The following is a 12,568-nucleotide window of genomic DNA, read 5'->3' as shown; positions in this document are numbered from 1 at the left end:
TTTGTTATTCAAAGGCATGAAATCATACACTCTACTTAACTATAATAGGTATAGTTAAGACTACTGCTCGTTACCTCTAGTACTATTATACTCACTATAACTGCTATTATTACAAGTTAATACACGTATAAGGGAACACTCTATGAACTATACTAAAAGTCTAGTATACTATAACACAAGAGAATACACTAATCCAGAGTATAACACACTATCCCGCTATAAGGCACTCTACCACGCTTACACCATGTGACCAGGGCTTCCCGGAAGGGAAGCAACACTACGTGTATAGATCTATACAGGACGGACGCTATTACATCCCGACTGTTAACTACAGTCCGAGCCGACCAGGCCCAGGGGTGGCACTACATCACTACACTACGTATGACCGGGAAGGTCATCGGGCTCTCTATTATCACACAGTTGGTTACATGAAGGGTTACACCTATATCCAAATTAATACACTAAGACTTAAAGTCTAAGCTAATATCCCGAAGTAATTAAATATCTATTACTAACTGAAGTTGCACCATTACTACTGTTAGCAGGCATAACATTTCTTCAGCTATGTTACTCAAATGAGATTTATTACTGTACTTTTATAACTGACGGTTTCAATGATAATACTTTTACACACTCAAAGGATTTAACTTACAAATGTACATTTCTGGAAAATATAGGATTTTCTAGGGATTTCTACTACTCACAAACATGAGTTTTAGTCTTCATATTACATGTTCGTAAAACTCTTTTACACAAATAATGACACTAAATTCTTATGAACTCACCAGCTTTATGCTGATACTCATTTTCAAAATAACTTGTATCCTCAGGTCAAAGATAGACAAGTACTGGTGCAGCTTTTGGAGAAGATGGAGCACATACAAGACCCATCTTTTATTTTGTTATACTTTTGGTGTCTATTAAACTTTACAGAACACGTTTGTAATTAAACTTACTATATAAATGAAATGGTTGTTGTCGCTTGTTTTTACTATTATGCAATTGTTATGATACTATACATGACGTCCTCCACCCCAGAACGTATTCCGTCATTATCGGTTTTGGGGTGTGACATGTGCGTAGCAGTTGGTACGTGTTAGGACCCCAAGTGGGGGAGAGTTGGTGATTCAGGGCGAGAGGTTGCATCGTGGACCAACTTTGTGCTCAGCAGCGAGGGCTAGGCGCTACTTTAAGCAGGGTTGCACAGGGTATGTCGCCTACGTTATGGATACCTGGGAGGCGGGTAAGGCGTCCATGAGAGATGTAACTCTGGCGTGAGAGTACCCAAACATATTCCTAGAGGACTTGCTTGGGATACCTCTAAAGAGACATGTGGAGTTCAGGATCGACCTAGTCCTTGGTGCGACTCTGATAGCCAAGGCACCATATCGGTTGGCTCCTCCCGAGATGTAGGAGTTGTCTACACACCTGCAGTATCTTTTAGACAAAGGATTCATTAGGCTGAGCATTTCACCTTGGGGAGCCCCGATCCTGTTTGTGAAAAATAAGGACGGTTCGCATCGGTTGTGTATAGATTACTGGGAGCTAAACAAGGTAACGGTGAAGAACCATTACCCACACCCAAGGGTTGATGATCTCTTTGACCAGCTACAGGGGGCATCTTGGTTTTCCAAGATAGATTTGCGTTCAGGCTACCACCATATGCGAGTCAGAGAAGAGGATGTACAAAAGACTGCTTTCCGGATTCGCTATAGCCACTATGAGTTCGTGGTGATGCCCTTTGGGCTCACCGATGCCCCTACCACGTTCATGGACCTCATGAACCGCGTATGCAGACCGATGTTGGATCGGTCTGTGATAGTCTTTATTGATGACATCTTGGTTTACTCCAAGACGCAGGAGCAACACAAGGAGCACTTACGGGAGGTGTTGGATACCATGAGGAGGGAGAGCTTGTATGCCAAGTTCTCCAAGTGTGATTTCTAGTTGCGCGAGGTGCAGTTTCTGGGGAACCTTTTCAACCATAACAGTATTTTGGTCGACCTGACCAAAGTGGAGGCCGTGATGAGATGGGACGTCCCGAAGTCTCCATCTGAGATTCGGAGTTTCCTTGGGTTAGCAAGCTATTATCGGAGATTCATTCAGGAATTCTCCAAGATAGCAATACCCTTGACCCGGCTGATAAAGAAGGTCGTTGTATTTCGTTGGGGGCCTGAGCAGCAAGCGGCCTTCGAGACTTTAAGGAAGAGGTTGTGCGACACGCCAATCTTAGCCGTGTCGGAGGCCATTAAGGATATTATAGTATACTACAATGCATCCATCTCAGGTTTGGGCGCAGTGTTGATGCAGAGGGGTCACGTCATTGACTATGCCCGAGGCAACTAAAGCCTCAAGAGGCAAACTACCCGACGCACGACCTGGAGTTAGGGTGGTTGTTTTCGCCCTCAAGATTTGGTGACACTACCTCTATAGGGTCCGTTGTACCATTTACACGAACCACAAAAGCTTGAGGTACCTCACGGATAAGCCGAATCTGAACATGAAGCAGCGCCGGTGGTTAGATGTGGTGAAGGATTACAATTGTGAGATCCTCTACCACCCGGGGAAGGCCAATGTTGTGGTCGATGTACTTAGCCACAAGGAATTCGTAGCCCCGATTAGAGATATCTGTCTGAGGATGACAATAGTGACTCCGCTTCTGGAGAAGATCCGGGAGGCCTAGCAGGAGGTAATGAAGGAGGAACACAGGAAGAGTAAGCGTATTGTGGGCCATATTTCTTCCTTCGACTATTATAGTCGCGGGCTGTTGACACTTCACCGCAGAGTGTGGGTTCCGTACGCAGGTGGTGTGCGCCAGATCCTGATGGAGGAGGCACACAAGTCCAAATTTTCCATCCATCCCAGGGCGATGAAGATGTACATAGATCTTCGAACTGATTACTGGTGGCCCTACATGAAGTGGGATGTAGCCTAGTATGTCGAGAGATGCCTAACCTGCAACAAGGTCAAGGCCGAGCAGCAGAGACCTCACGACAAGACGCAACCATTGGATATCCCTATGTGAAAATGGGAGGATATTACTATGGATTTCATCACGAAGCTTCCCAGGACCGCATGAGGAGTGGATTCGATTTGGTTATTGTGGATCGGTTGACCAAGAGTGCCCGTTTCATCCCGATCCAAGAGAGCATTTCGGCTGAGAAGCTGGCTGAAATCTACATCAGAGAGGTAGTAGCTCGACAAGGAGTGTCAGTCTCCGTGATTTTTGAGCAAGACGTACGGTTTACTTCCAGATTATGGAAGAAATTTCATGACGAGTTGGGTACTCGTATGTACTTTAGCACTGCTTTTCATTCGCAGATGGATGGTTAGAGCGAATGGACCATCCAGACTTTAGAGGATATGCTGCGAGTGTGTGTGTCTTAGACTTTGGTGGTAGCTAGGATACCTATCTTCCTTTGAAAGAGTTTTCCCATAATAATAGCTACTATGCTAACATCGTCCGTCCTCCCTTCGAGATGTTATATGGGAGGAAGTGCAGAACCTCGATATGCTAGGGTGAGGTTGGGCAGAGAGTGATGGGGAGTACCGAAGTGGTACTCAAGACGACAAAGAGGATCAGCAGGTCCAGATTAGACTCCAGATGGCCTAGAGTCGGCAGAAGAGCTATTCCAACAGACATCGATCAGACCTGGAGTTCCAAGTTAGGGATATGGTCCTTTTGAAGGTGTCACCTTGGAAAGGTGTCACCTGCTTCAGAAAATGGGGCAAGCTGGGCACCAAGTATATCAGACCTTTCAGGGTTATATCCCGGGTGTGCAAGGTGACATATAGGCTAGATCTGCTAACCGACCTTAGTCAGATCCACAACACATTTCTAATCTCCCAGCTGCGGAAGTGCTTGGTAGATGACTACGTAGTGGTGCCTCTAGAGGATATTTAGGTGGATGACAGCCTAAACTACATCGAGCGACCAATAGCCATCCCCGACAGAAAGACAAAGGATCTTAGAAACAAGAGGGTGGAGTGGGTGAAGGTGTAATGGCAGTACCGCAAGGGCTCGGAATGGACGTGGGAGCCAGAGGACGAGATGAGGGAGCACTACCCCGAGCAATTTCCAGACGTAGCAGACTTCGAGGATGAAGTCAAAAATAAGTGGGGGACATTTGTAACGCCTGGTTCCTGGTATGTATTTTAAATAAAATTTATTCAAATTTATATGAGAACTCAAAGATTTGGAGGCCCTAAACTCATCGAGTAGGAATTATTTTGGGACGCGGGTCAAGAAACCTACTCGACGAGTTGAGAGCCCCAACTCGACGAGTAGGGCTGGTAGAGTGAAACCCTAATTTTAGGGTTTTGTACCCTATTTAAACACATTAATCCCTAAAGGTTGGCCTCATTTATAGCCTCCAAGTCCCCAAACCCTAGCCACTAAACCCTAGAGCCTTGTGTGAGCTTGTGAGGCCTCTTTGAGAGAAAACTTGTGTTTTCGAAGCTTGTGGAAGAAGAGGAAGCTAGAGGACTCAAGGAGAAGAGGGTATGTAACAACGTAAAATTTCCAATTAAATTTTTAATTTTTAAAAACCACAAAAATGTATATCACATCATAATTTCAAATCCGAAACAACAGTGCTCTCAAAACAAATTCACAAGATCTCTCAAAAGTGAACTCCATCGGTGTGAGTGTGTACGAGTCAAGCCGTCGCCTTCCCACGGTCCTCGCTGGTACCTGAGACATCAAACACAACAACTGTAAGCATAATGCTTAGTGAGTTCCCCAATATACCACATACCATAAGTACGCCTCTCGAGGCTAACCCGACCCTCCGGTCAAGATGTCTCAGCGGGACCCTCCAGCCCCGCAGCTCGTTGGACCCTCCGGTCCGGTCATAGCTCATTGGGCCCTCTGGCCCGGTCTGAATCGTTGGACCCTCCGGTCCGATCTATATAGTCATACAGCATACAAATAACACATAGCATAAAATCTCAAATATAACACATAATCTCATACATAGCACATAAGACCCTCTGGTCAACTCAGAATACCACTCAAGGTACGTATAGTTAGAAGACTCACCTCGTGGAAAGTCTAAGATCTCGCGTACTCGCTATCTCCCAAAATCCAACGACGACTCTACCTCGCCTAATCATAAAAATATCATATTAATACTCAAAGACTTTCATAACAAAACTTTTACCCCTTAACACCAATCCTCAGAGGGTAAAAGACCATTTTACCCCTCCTTGACCCAAAGTCCTCATGTTGACCAAAACCCTAAAAAGTCAACGAAAGTCAACCCTACGAGTACGCGGGGCGTACTGCTTGATGTACGCGGGGCGTAAATCGCCAACCCATGGATCAGGGTCTCCACCCAGTACGCTGCGCGTACTGGAAGTTACGCCCAGCGTAACCATCAGACTTTAGCATTCCTCATTTCTGGTCTTAATCGGTTAAGCCATTACTCCAACTTCTAGATCCGGCTCTGTTTATGCGTCTATACCCATAAAGTCGTGACCTTTAAGCCTTGGCATGGCTGTAAAGGCTCCAACACTTCATAACATCACTCTATTCCAACTCAAGGGCCTGGATCTCATGCATGGTGCAATGTTCACGACCAAGATTGCATTTTTATGAGTCTACAACTCAAAATAGACCAGGAATACGAAGGATCTAAGCTTATGGAGACCATTTGCTCAAAAGTCTCCACCTTTGGGACTAAAACCCTAGAAAATGGTACATGAAGCATATTACAAGAACTATAGGACAAGATCCGAGCTTTTTACCTTGAAATGAAGCCTCAACCTTTGCTAAGCTCAGATCTGCACTTGAATACCACTTCTAGCCTTCCCCAATGAGCTCCTCTTCTCCTTTGCTACCTTGAAATGGCACCACCAAGCTTAGAATACTCACAAATGGCCTAAGAACGGGTGCACACTCTCTTTAGGGTTTCTCTCTGAGGGATGGTGGCTGTGAAGTCGAGCCACACATTCCTTTTATAGCCCTCCAAAAGAATTAGGGTTTTTAGGTCTGGACCGGTTACGCCCCGCGTAACCTTGGGTACGCCCAGTGTACCTGAGGGTGAATGCGTCCAAATGAAGCGCACGAGTACGCGCAGCGTACACCTTGTACGCCCAACGTACTCGCTAATCATACAACCCTAAAAGAGAACATAATAAGGATGAAGGGATAAATAGAAGGGTACCTGGTTTTCGGGCTGTTACAATTCTCCCCCACTAGAACCAGACTTCGTCCCCGAAGTCTCATACCGAAAACAACTCCGGATACTGATCCCGCATCTCAGCCTCGGGCTCCCATGTCAGCTCGGACCCCTTCCGATGTTGCCACTGCGCTTGTACCAAGGGTACTTCCTTGTTCCTCAGAACCTTAACCCTTTAATCCCTGATTGCCACTGGCCTCTCCACATAATTCAGGCCTGCATCCACCTGAATATCATCCAAAGGCACCACAGCCGACTCATCGGCGATGCATTTCCTTAACTGAGAAACATGAAAGGTGTCGTGGATCTGTCCCAATTCAGCGGGTAGATCCAACCGGTAGGCTACCCTGCCTACCCTAGCAGTTACCCTGAAGGGTCCAATGTATCGGGGTCCCAACTTGCCCCTCTTCCTGAATCGTATCACTCCTTTCCAAGGAGAGACCTTTAGGAGCACTAGGTCACCAACCTGAAACTCGAGTTCGGACCGACGCCTGTCCGCATAACTTTTCTGGCGACTTTGAGCAGTCAACAACCTCTGCATGACCTGTTGGATCTGCTCAGTCGTCTGAAGCACTATCTCCGTACTACCCATCACGCGTTGCCCTACCTCACCCCAACAAATAGGGTATGATATCTCCTCCCATACAACAGCTCAAAAGGTGGCATACCGATGCTCGAATGATGGCTGTTGTTGTACGAAAACTCGACCAAGGGTAGATAGGTGTCCCAACTCCCTCCAAAATCCAAAACACATGCTCGGAGCATATCCTCAAGCGTCTGAATCGTCCGCTCGCTCTGTCCGTCCGTTTGCGGGTGGTATGCGGTACTGAAATGTAGCCTCGTACCTAACTCCTCGTGGAACTTCTTCCAAAATCTGGAAGTAAGTCGCACATCTTGATCTGAAACAATCGAAAACGGAACCCCATGCCGCGATACCACCTCCCTCACATACAACTTTGCCAACCTCTCAGCAGAAGAGCTCTCACTGATAGCAAGAAAATGAGCGCTCTTCGTCAACCTGTCCACAATCACCCAAATTGCATCGACTCCTCTCGTAGTCCTTGGCAATTTAGTGATAAAATCCATGGTAACCTGTTCCCACTTCCACTCGGGAATCTCCAACGGTTGCAGCTTACCATGTGGACGCTGGTGCTCGGCCTTAACTTGGCGACAAGTTAGGCACCTCTCGACGAACCAAGCAACATCCCTCTTCATACAGGGCCACCGATACTCCTTCTTTAGGTCCAAATACATCTTGGTAGCCCCGGGATGGATCAAGAACTTCGATCGATGAGCCTCCTCCATCAAAATGGTATGCGTCCCGCCCACAAACGGTACCCAAATCCGACCCTGAAATGTCATAAGCCCCCGACTATCGATAACGAACTCCGACACCTGCCCAACAACCCGCTCCCGCTTTCAGTTCTCTGGTCTCGCAGGCTCAGTCTGGGCCCCTCGGATGGTGTCCAATACCGGATTCATCACCGTCAACCTCATACAAATGCCTCGGATCGGGGCGCTCTCCGACCTACGGCTCAAAGCGTCGGCTACGACATTAGCCTTGCCCGGGTGGTACAGGATCTCACAATCATAATCCTTCACCACATCCAACCATCTCCTCTGGCGCATATTCAGGTTTCGCTGATCCATCAAGTACTTTAAGCTCTTGTGGTCAGTGTATATTGTACACCGAACCCCATACAAATAGTGACGCCAGATCTTGAGGGCAAATACTACAGCCCCCAACTCCAAATCGTGGGTGGGATATCTCGTCTCATGAGGCTTCAACTGCCTCGATGCATACGCGATCACATGCCCTCTCTACATCAACACCGCTCCCAACCCCGATATCGATGCGTCACAGTACACCACGAAATCCTCCATCCCTTCCGGTAGTGCGAGCACAGGGGCTTCGCACAACCTCTGGCGAAGGGTCTCAAACAAGGTCTGCTGCTCTGGACCCCATGAGAAAGTAACATCCTTCCGGGTCAACTTGGTAAGTGGCACGGCGATCTTGGAGAAATCTCTGATAAATCTCCGATATTAGCCTGCCAACCCTAAGAATCTCCTGATCTCCGTAGGTGACCTCGGCACCTCCCAACTCATCACAGCCTCGATCTTGGCCGGGTCAACCAAAATCCTATCCTGGTTAACGAGATGCCCTAAGAACTGGACCTCCCGTAACCAAAAATCGCACTTGGAGAATTTGGCGAAAAGCCTCTCCGCTCTCAGAACTCCGAGGATCTCCCTCAAATGCTCCTCATGCTGCTCTCTGGTCCTGGACTACACCAGAATGTCATCAATGAATACAATGACTAATCGATCCAACATCGGCCTACACACCCTGTTCATGTGATCCATGAATGCCGCTGGTGCATTGGTGAGCCCGAATGGCATCACCACGAACTTGTAATGCCCGTAACGAGTCCTAAACACCGTCGTCGGGATATCCTCATCCCGAACTCTCATCTGGTGATATCCTGATCTCAAGTCAATCTTGGAGAACCAAGACGCCCCCTGCAGCTGATCGAATAGATCGTTGATCCTCGGTAACGGATAACGGTTCTTGACCATCAACTTGTTCAACTCCCGGTAATCAATGCACATCCGGTGTGAACCATCCTTTTTCTTGACAAAAAGGATCGGCGCTCCCTAGGGAGAGCTACTGGGACGGATGAACCCTTTCCCCAACAGCTCTTGTAGCTGTGAGGATAACTCCTACATCTCTGGTGGTGCTAGCCGATATGGCGCCTTAGCGATAGGCGCAGCCCCGGGAACCAAATCGATACGAAACTCCACCTGCCTATCGGGAGGCACACCCGGCAACTCCTCGGGAAACACGTCCGGGAACTCACGCACTATCGGCACCTCATCCACTGAACTTGGCATCCCAGCGGCCTCTCGCACATCTGTCACGTAGGCTACGAACCCCTTGCAGCCCTGCTGCAAACTCCGCCTCGCTCTAGCGGCCGAATAGAAAACCGAACCACCACGAGTCCCTTCACCGTAAACCGTCAGTGCTCCCCCACTAGGATCTCGGATCGTCACCAACTGACGCTCGCAATCTATGACAGCCCCAAAACGGCTCAACCAATCCATTCCCACTATGACACAAACATCCCCCATAGCAATCGGAATCAAATCAATCGGGAACTCCACCCCGAATATCTCCAGCATGCATCCACGTATCACCTCGGTAGCACATACCTCACGCTCATCTGCTATGAAAACCCACAGAGGTCGACTCAACGCCTCCCTCGGAATGCTAATGTGCCGACTAAAAGCCAAAGATATAAAAGACCGACTCGCACCCGATTCGAATAAAACCAATGCAGGTACATAACTCACAAGAAAAGTACCCGCCACGACGTCAGGTGCTGCGCAGACCTCCTCCGCAGTCAGCTGGAAGGCTCTCCCCCTAACCTTTGGTGCTTCGGCCTTCACTGGCTGGGTCTCGGTAGCTCGAACCATAGGTGCAAATACCTGCGCTGATCTCTGAAGCTGGGGGCACTCGGCCTTCCGATGGCCAGTCTGGTTGCAATGGAAGCAAACCGAGAACCCCTTCGGACAGTCCCTCGCAAAATATCCTTCCTTCCCGCACTTGTAGCATACCCCAGTCTTGCACGGCCCGTCCTGGCTCTTGCCGCCCTTCCCACAATTGCGGCCCCTCGAACTTCCTGTCCTCGAATCAGCGGGCTTTGCCCGCTTGGCGGCCGGCTGCGACTGTGCCGGTCGCCGATCACCCCTCTGCAACTCAGTCTCCTCCCTCGCCTGTGTCTCAAGCTCGATCTCCCTCTTCCTGGCATTTGCCTGGAGCTCGGCAAATATCTGGTAAGTCGAGTTCGCCACGAACTCGCGGATGTCCCTCCTTAAAATACTCAGATAACGGCTCATGCGAGCCTGCTCAGTGGATACCAACTCCGGGCAAACCAACGCCCGCTCATGAAACATCCTCGTAATCACTGTCACCGACTCTGTCCCCTGCTTGAGGGTCAGAAACTCCTGAGCTAAACATTCCCTCTCCACCTAGGGAATATACTCGTCACTAAACATCGCGGTAAACCTCTCCCAGGTCACTGCAGTCAGCTCAGCTGTAGAATAGCTCGCGGTCACGAATTTCCACCAGTCCTTCGCCCCCAAGCGAAGCTGGTTGAGTGCGAATCGCACCCTCAAGTGCTCCGGACACAAGCACGTATAAAAACACCCCTCCATGTCTGAGATCCACCTCATAGCGGCGATTGGATCCCGTGTACCATCGAACTCCGGTGGTTTCGTGTTGCTGAACTCTCGGTACAGCAACGAATTACCACCTTGGGGTCTCGCAGCAGCAACAGATGCGGTGGCTGCAGCAACAGCAGCATCAGTCAAAGCAGCGTAACGCTCGTCAAACGTCTCGATCAGTGTGGTCTTAATAGACCCAAACATCTTCGGAATCTCGACTCTGATGGCAGCAGCCACCTCCTCATGGATGATCCGACGGATCTCCTCATCGCTCGCCCCACTGCTCTCGGGGTTATGGCGTGTCCCGACCATGATCAACCTCTGAAATACAACATAAGAAATATCAGGGATACTCTCGAGTTTACTCACACTCGATAACTCAAACATCCTCACTCCTAGTATCCCCAAGGATTCTTACTTGGACTGCGCACCAATCCGGTGTTTTCAATAGTACGGGCCCAATACTATTGTCCACATCGAATCAATATACAATCCAAGTCCTCCTCCTAGGATCCCAAGTCGTAAATACTCTACTCTCGCTATGCATTGGCTACCCTCAGTAGACCTATCATGAGCTTCTCACTGCTACCTACTCACTCTCAAAGTATCTCATAGCAGCAGTAATCTCCTAGGCCAAGGTATCACAAATCAGGCCACTCTAGTCCTTATAGGAATACCTAGCCTCTCTATCATGCATCAAATAGTATCTCATAACTCATAACATATAATGTAAGGGTATTTTGGGGATTCACTGTTCGGGCGCTGGCTGACCGTACACACCATCCACTTTGCTCGTTTCCAAAACTTCTTTTTCTTTTTAGAAAATTTGCAGTTTTGGTTGTAAAATTTCTCAAATCCTCGGTTTGAGTTCAAATATGCCCGAAGGTGCATCCAAATCCCTCAAACCAAGGCTCTGATACCAACTTGTAACAACGTAAAATTTCCAATTAAATATTTAATTTTTAAAAACCACAAAAATGTATATCACATCATAATTTCAAATCCGAAACAACAGTGTTTTCAAAACAAATTCCCAAGATCTCTCAAAAGTGAACTCCATCAGTGTGAGTGTGTACGAGTCAAGCCGTCGCTTTCCCACGGTCCTCGCTGGTACCTGAGACATCAAACACAACAACTGTAAGCATAATGCTTAGTGAGTTCCCCAATATACCACATACCACAAGTACGCCTCTCGAGGCTAACCCGACCCTCCGGTCAAGATGTCTCAGCGGGACCCTCCAGCCCCGCAGCTCGTTGGACCCTCCGGTCCGGTCATAGCTCATTGGGCCCTCTAGCCCGGTCTGAATCGTTGGACCCTCCGGTCCGGTCTATATAGTCATACAGCATACAAATAACACATAGCATAAAATCTCAAATATAACACATAATCTCATACATAGCACATAAGACCCTCTGGTCAACTCAGAATACCACTCAAGGTACGTATAGTGAGAAGACTCACCTCGTGGAAAGTCTAAGATCTCGCGTACTCGCTATCTCCAAAAATCCAACGACGACTCTACCTCGCCTAATCATAAAAATATCATATTAATACTCAAAGACTTTCATAACAAAACTTTTACCCCTTAACACCAATCCTCAGAGGGTAAAAGACCATTTTACCCCTCCTTGACCCAAAGTCCTCATGTTGACCAAAACCCTAAAGAGTCAACGAAAGTCAACCGTACGAGTACGCGGGGCGTACTGCTTGATGTACGCGGGGCGTACATTGCCAACCCATGGATCAGGGTCTCCACCCAGTACGCTGCGCGTACTGGAAGTTACGCCCAGCGTAACCATCAGACTTTAGCATTCCTCATTTCTGGTCTTAATCGGTTAAGCCATTACTCCAACTTCTAGATCCGGCTCTGTTTATGCGTCTATACCCATAAAGTCGAGACCTTTAAGCCTTGGCATGGCTGTAAAGGCTCCAACACTTCATAACATCACTCTATTCCAACTCAAGGGCCTGGATCTCATGCATGGTGCAATGTTCACGACCAAGATTGCATTTTTATGAGTCTACAACTCAAAATAGACCAGGAATACGAAGGATCTAAGCTTATGGAGACCATTTGCTCAAAAGTCTCCACCTTTGGGACTAAAACCCTAGAAAATGGTACATGAAGCATATTACAAGAACTATAGGACAAGATCCGAGCTTT

This window comes from Lactuca serriola, chromosome 2 (assembly GCF_051521515.1).
Source record: "Lactuca serriola cultivar US96UC23 chromosome 2, Lser_US96UC23_V15, whole genome shotgun sequence".
In the NCBI taxonomy this organism is placed as follows: domain Eukaryota; kingdom Viridiplantae; phylum Streptophyta; class Magnoliopsida; order Asterales; family Asteraceae; genus Lactuca; species Lactuca serriola.
The sequence above is the reverse complement of the archived record's forward strand: the minus strand, read 5'-3'. Positions refer to the sequence as shown.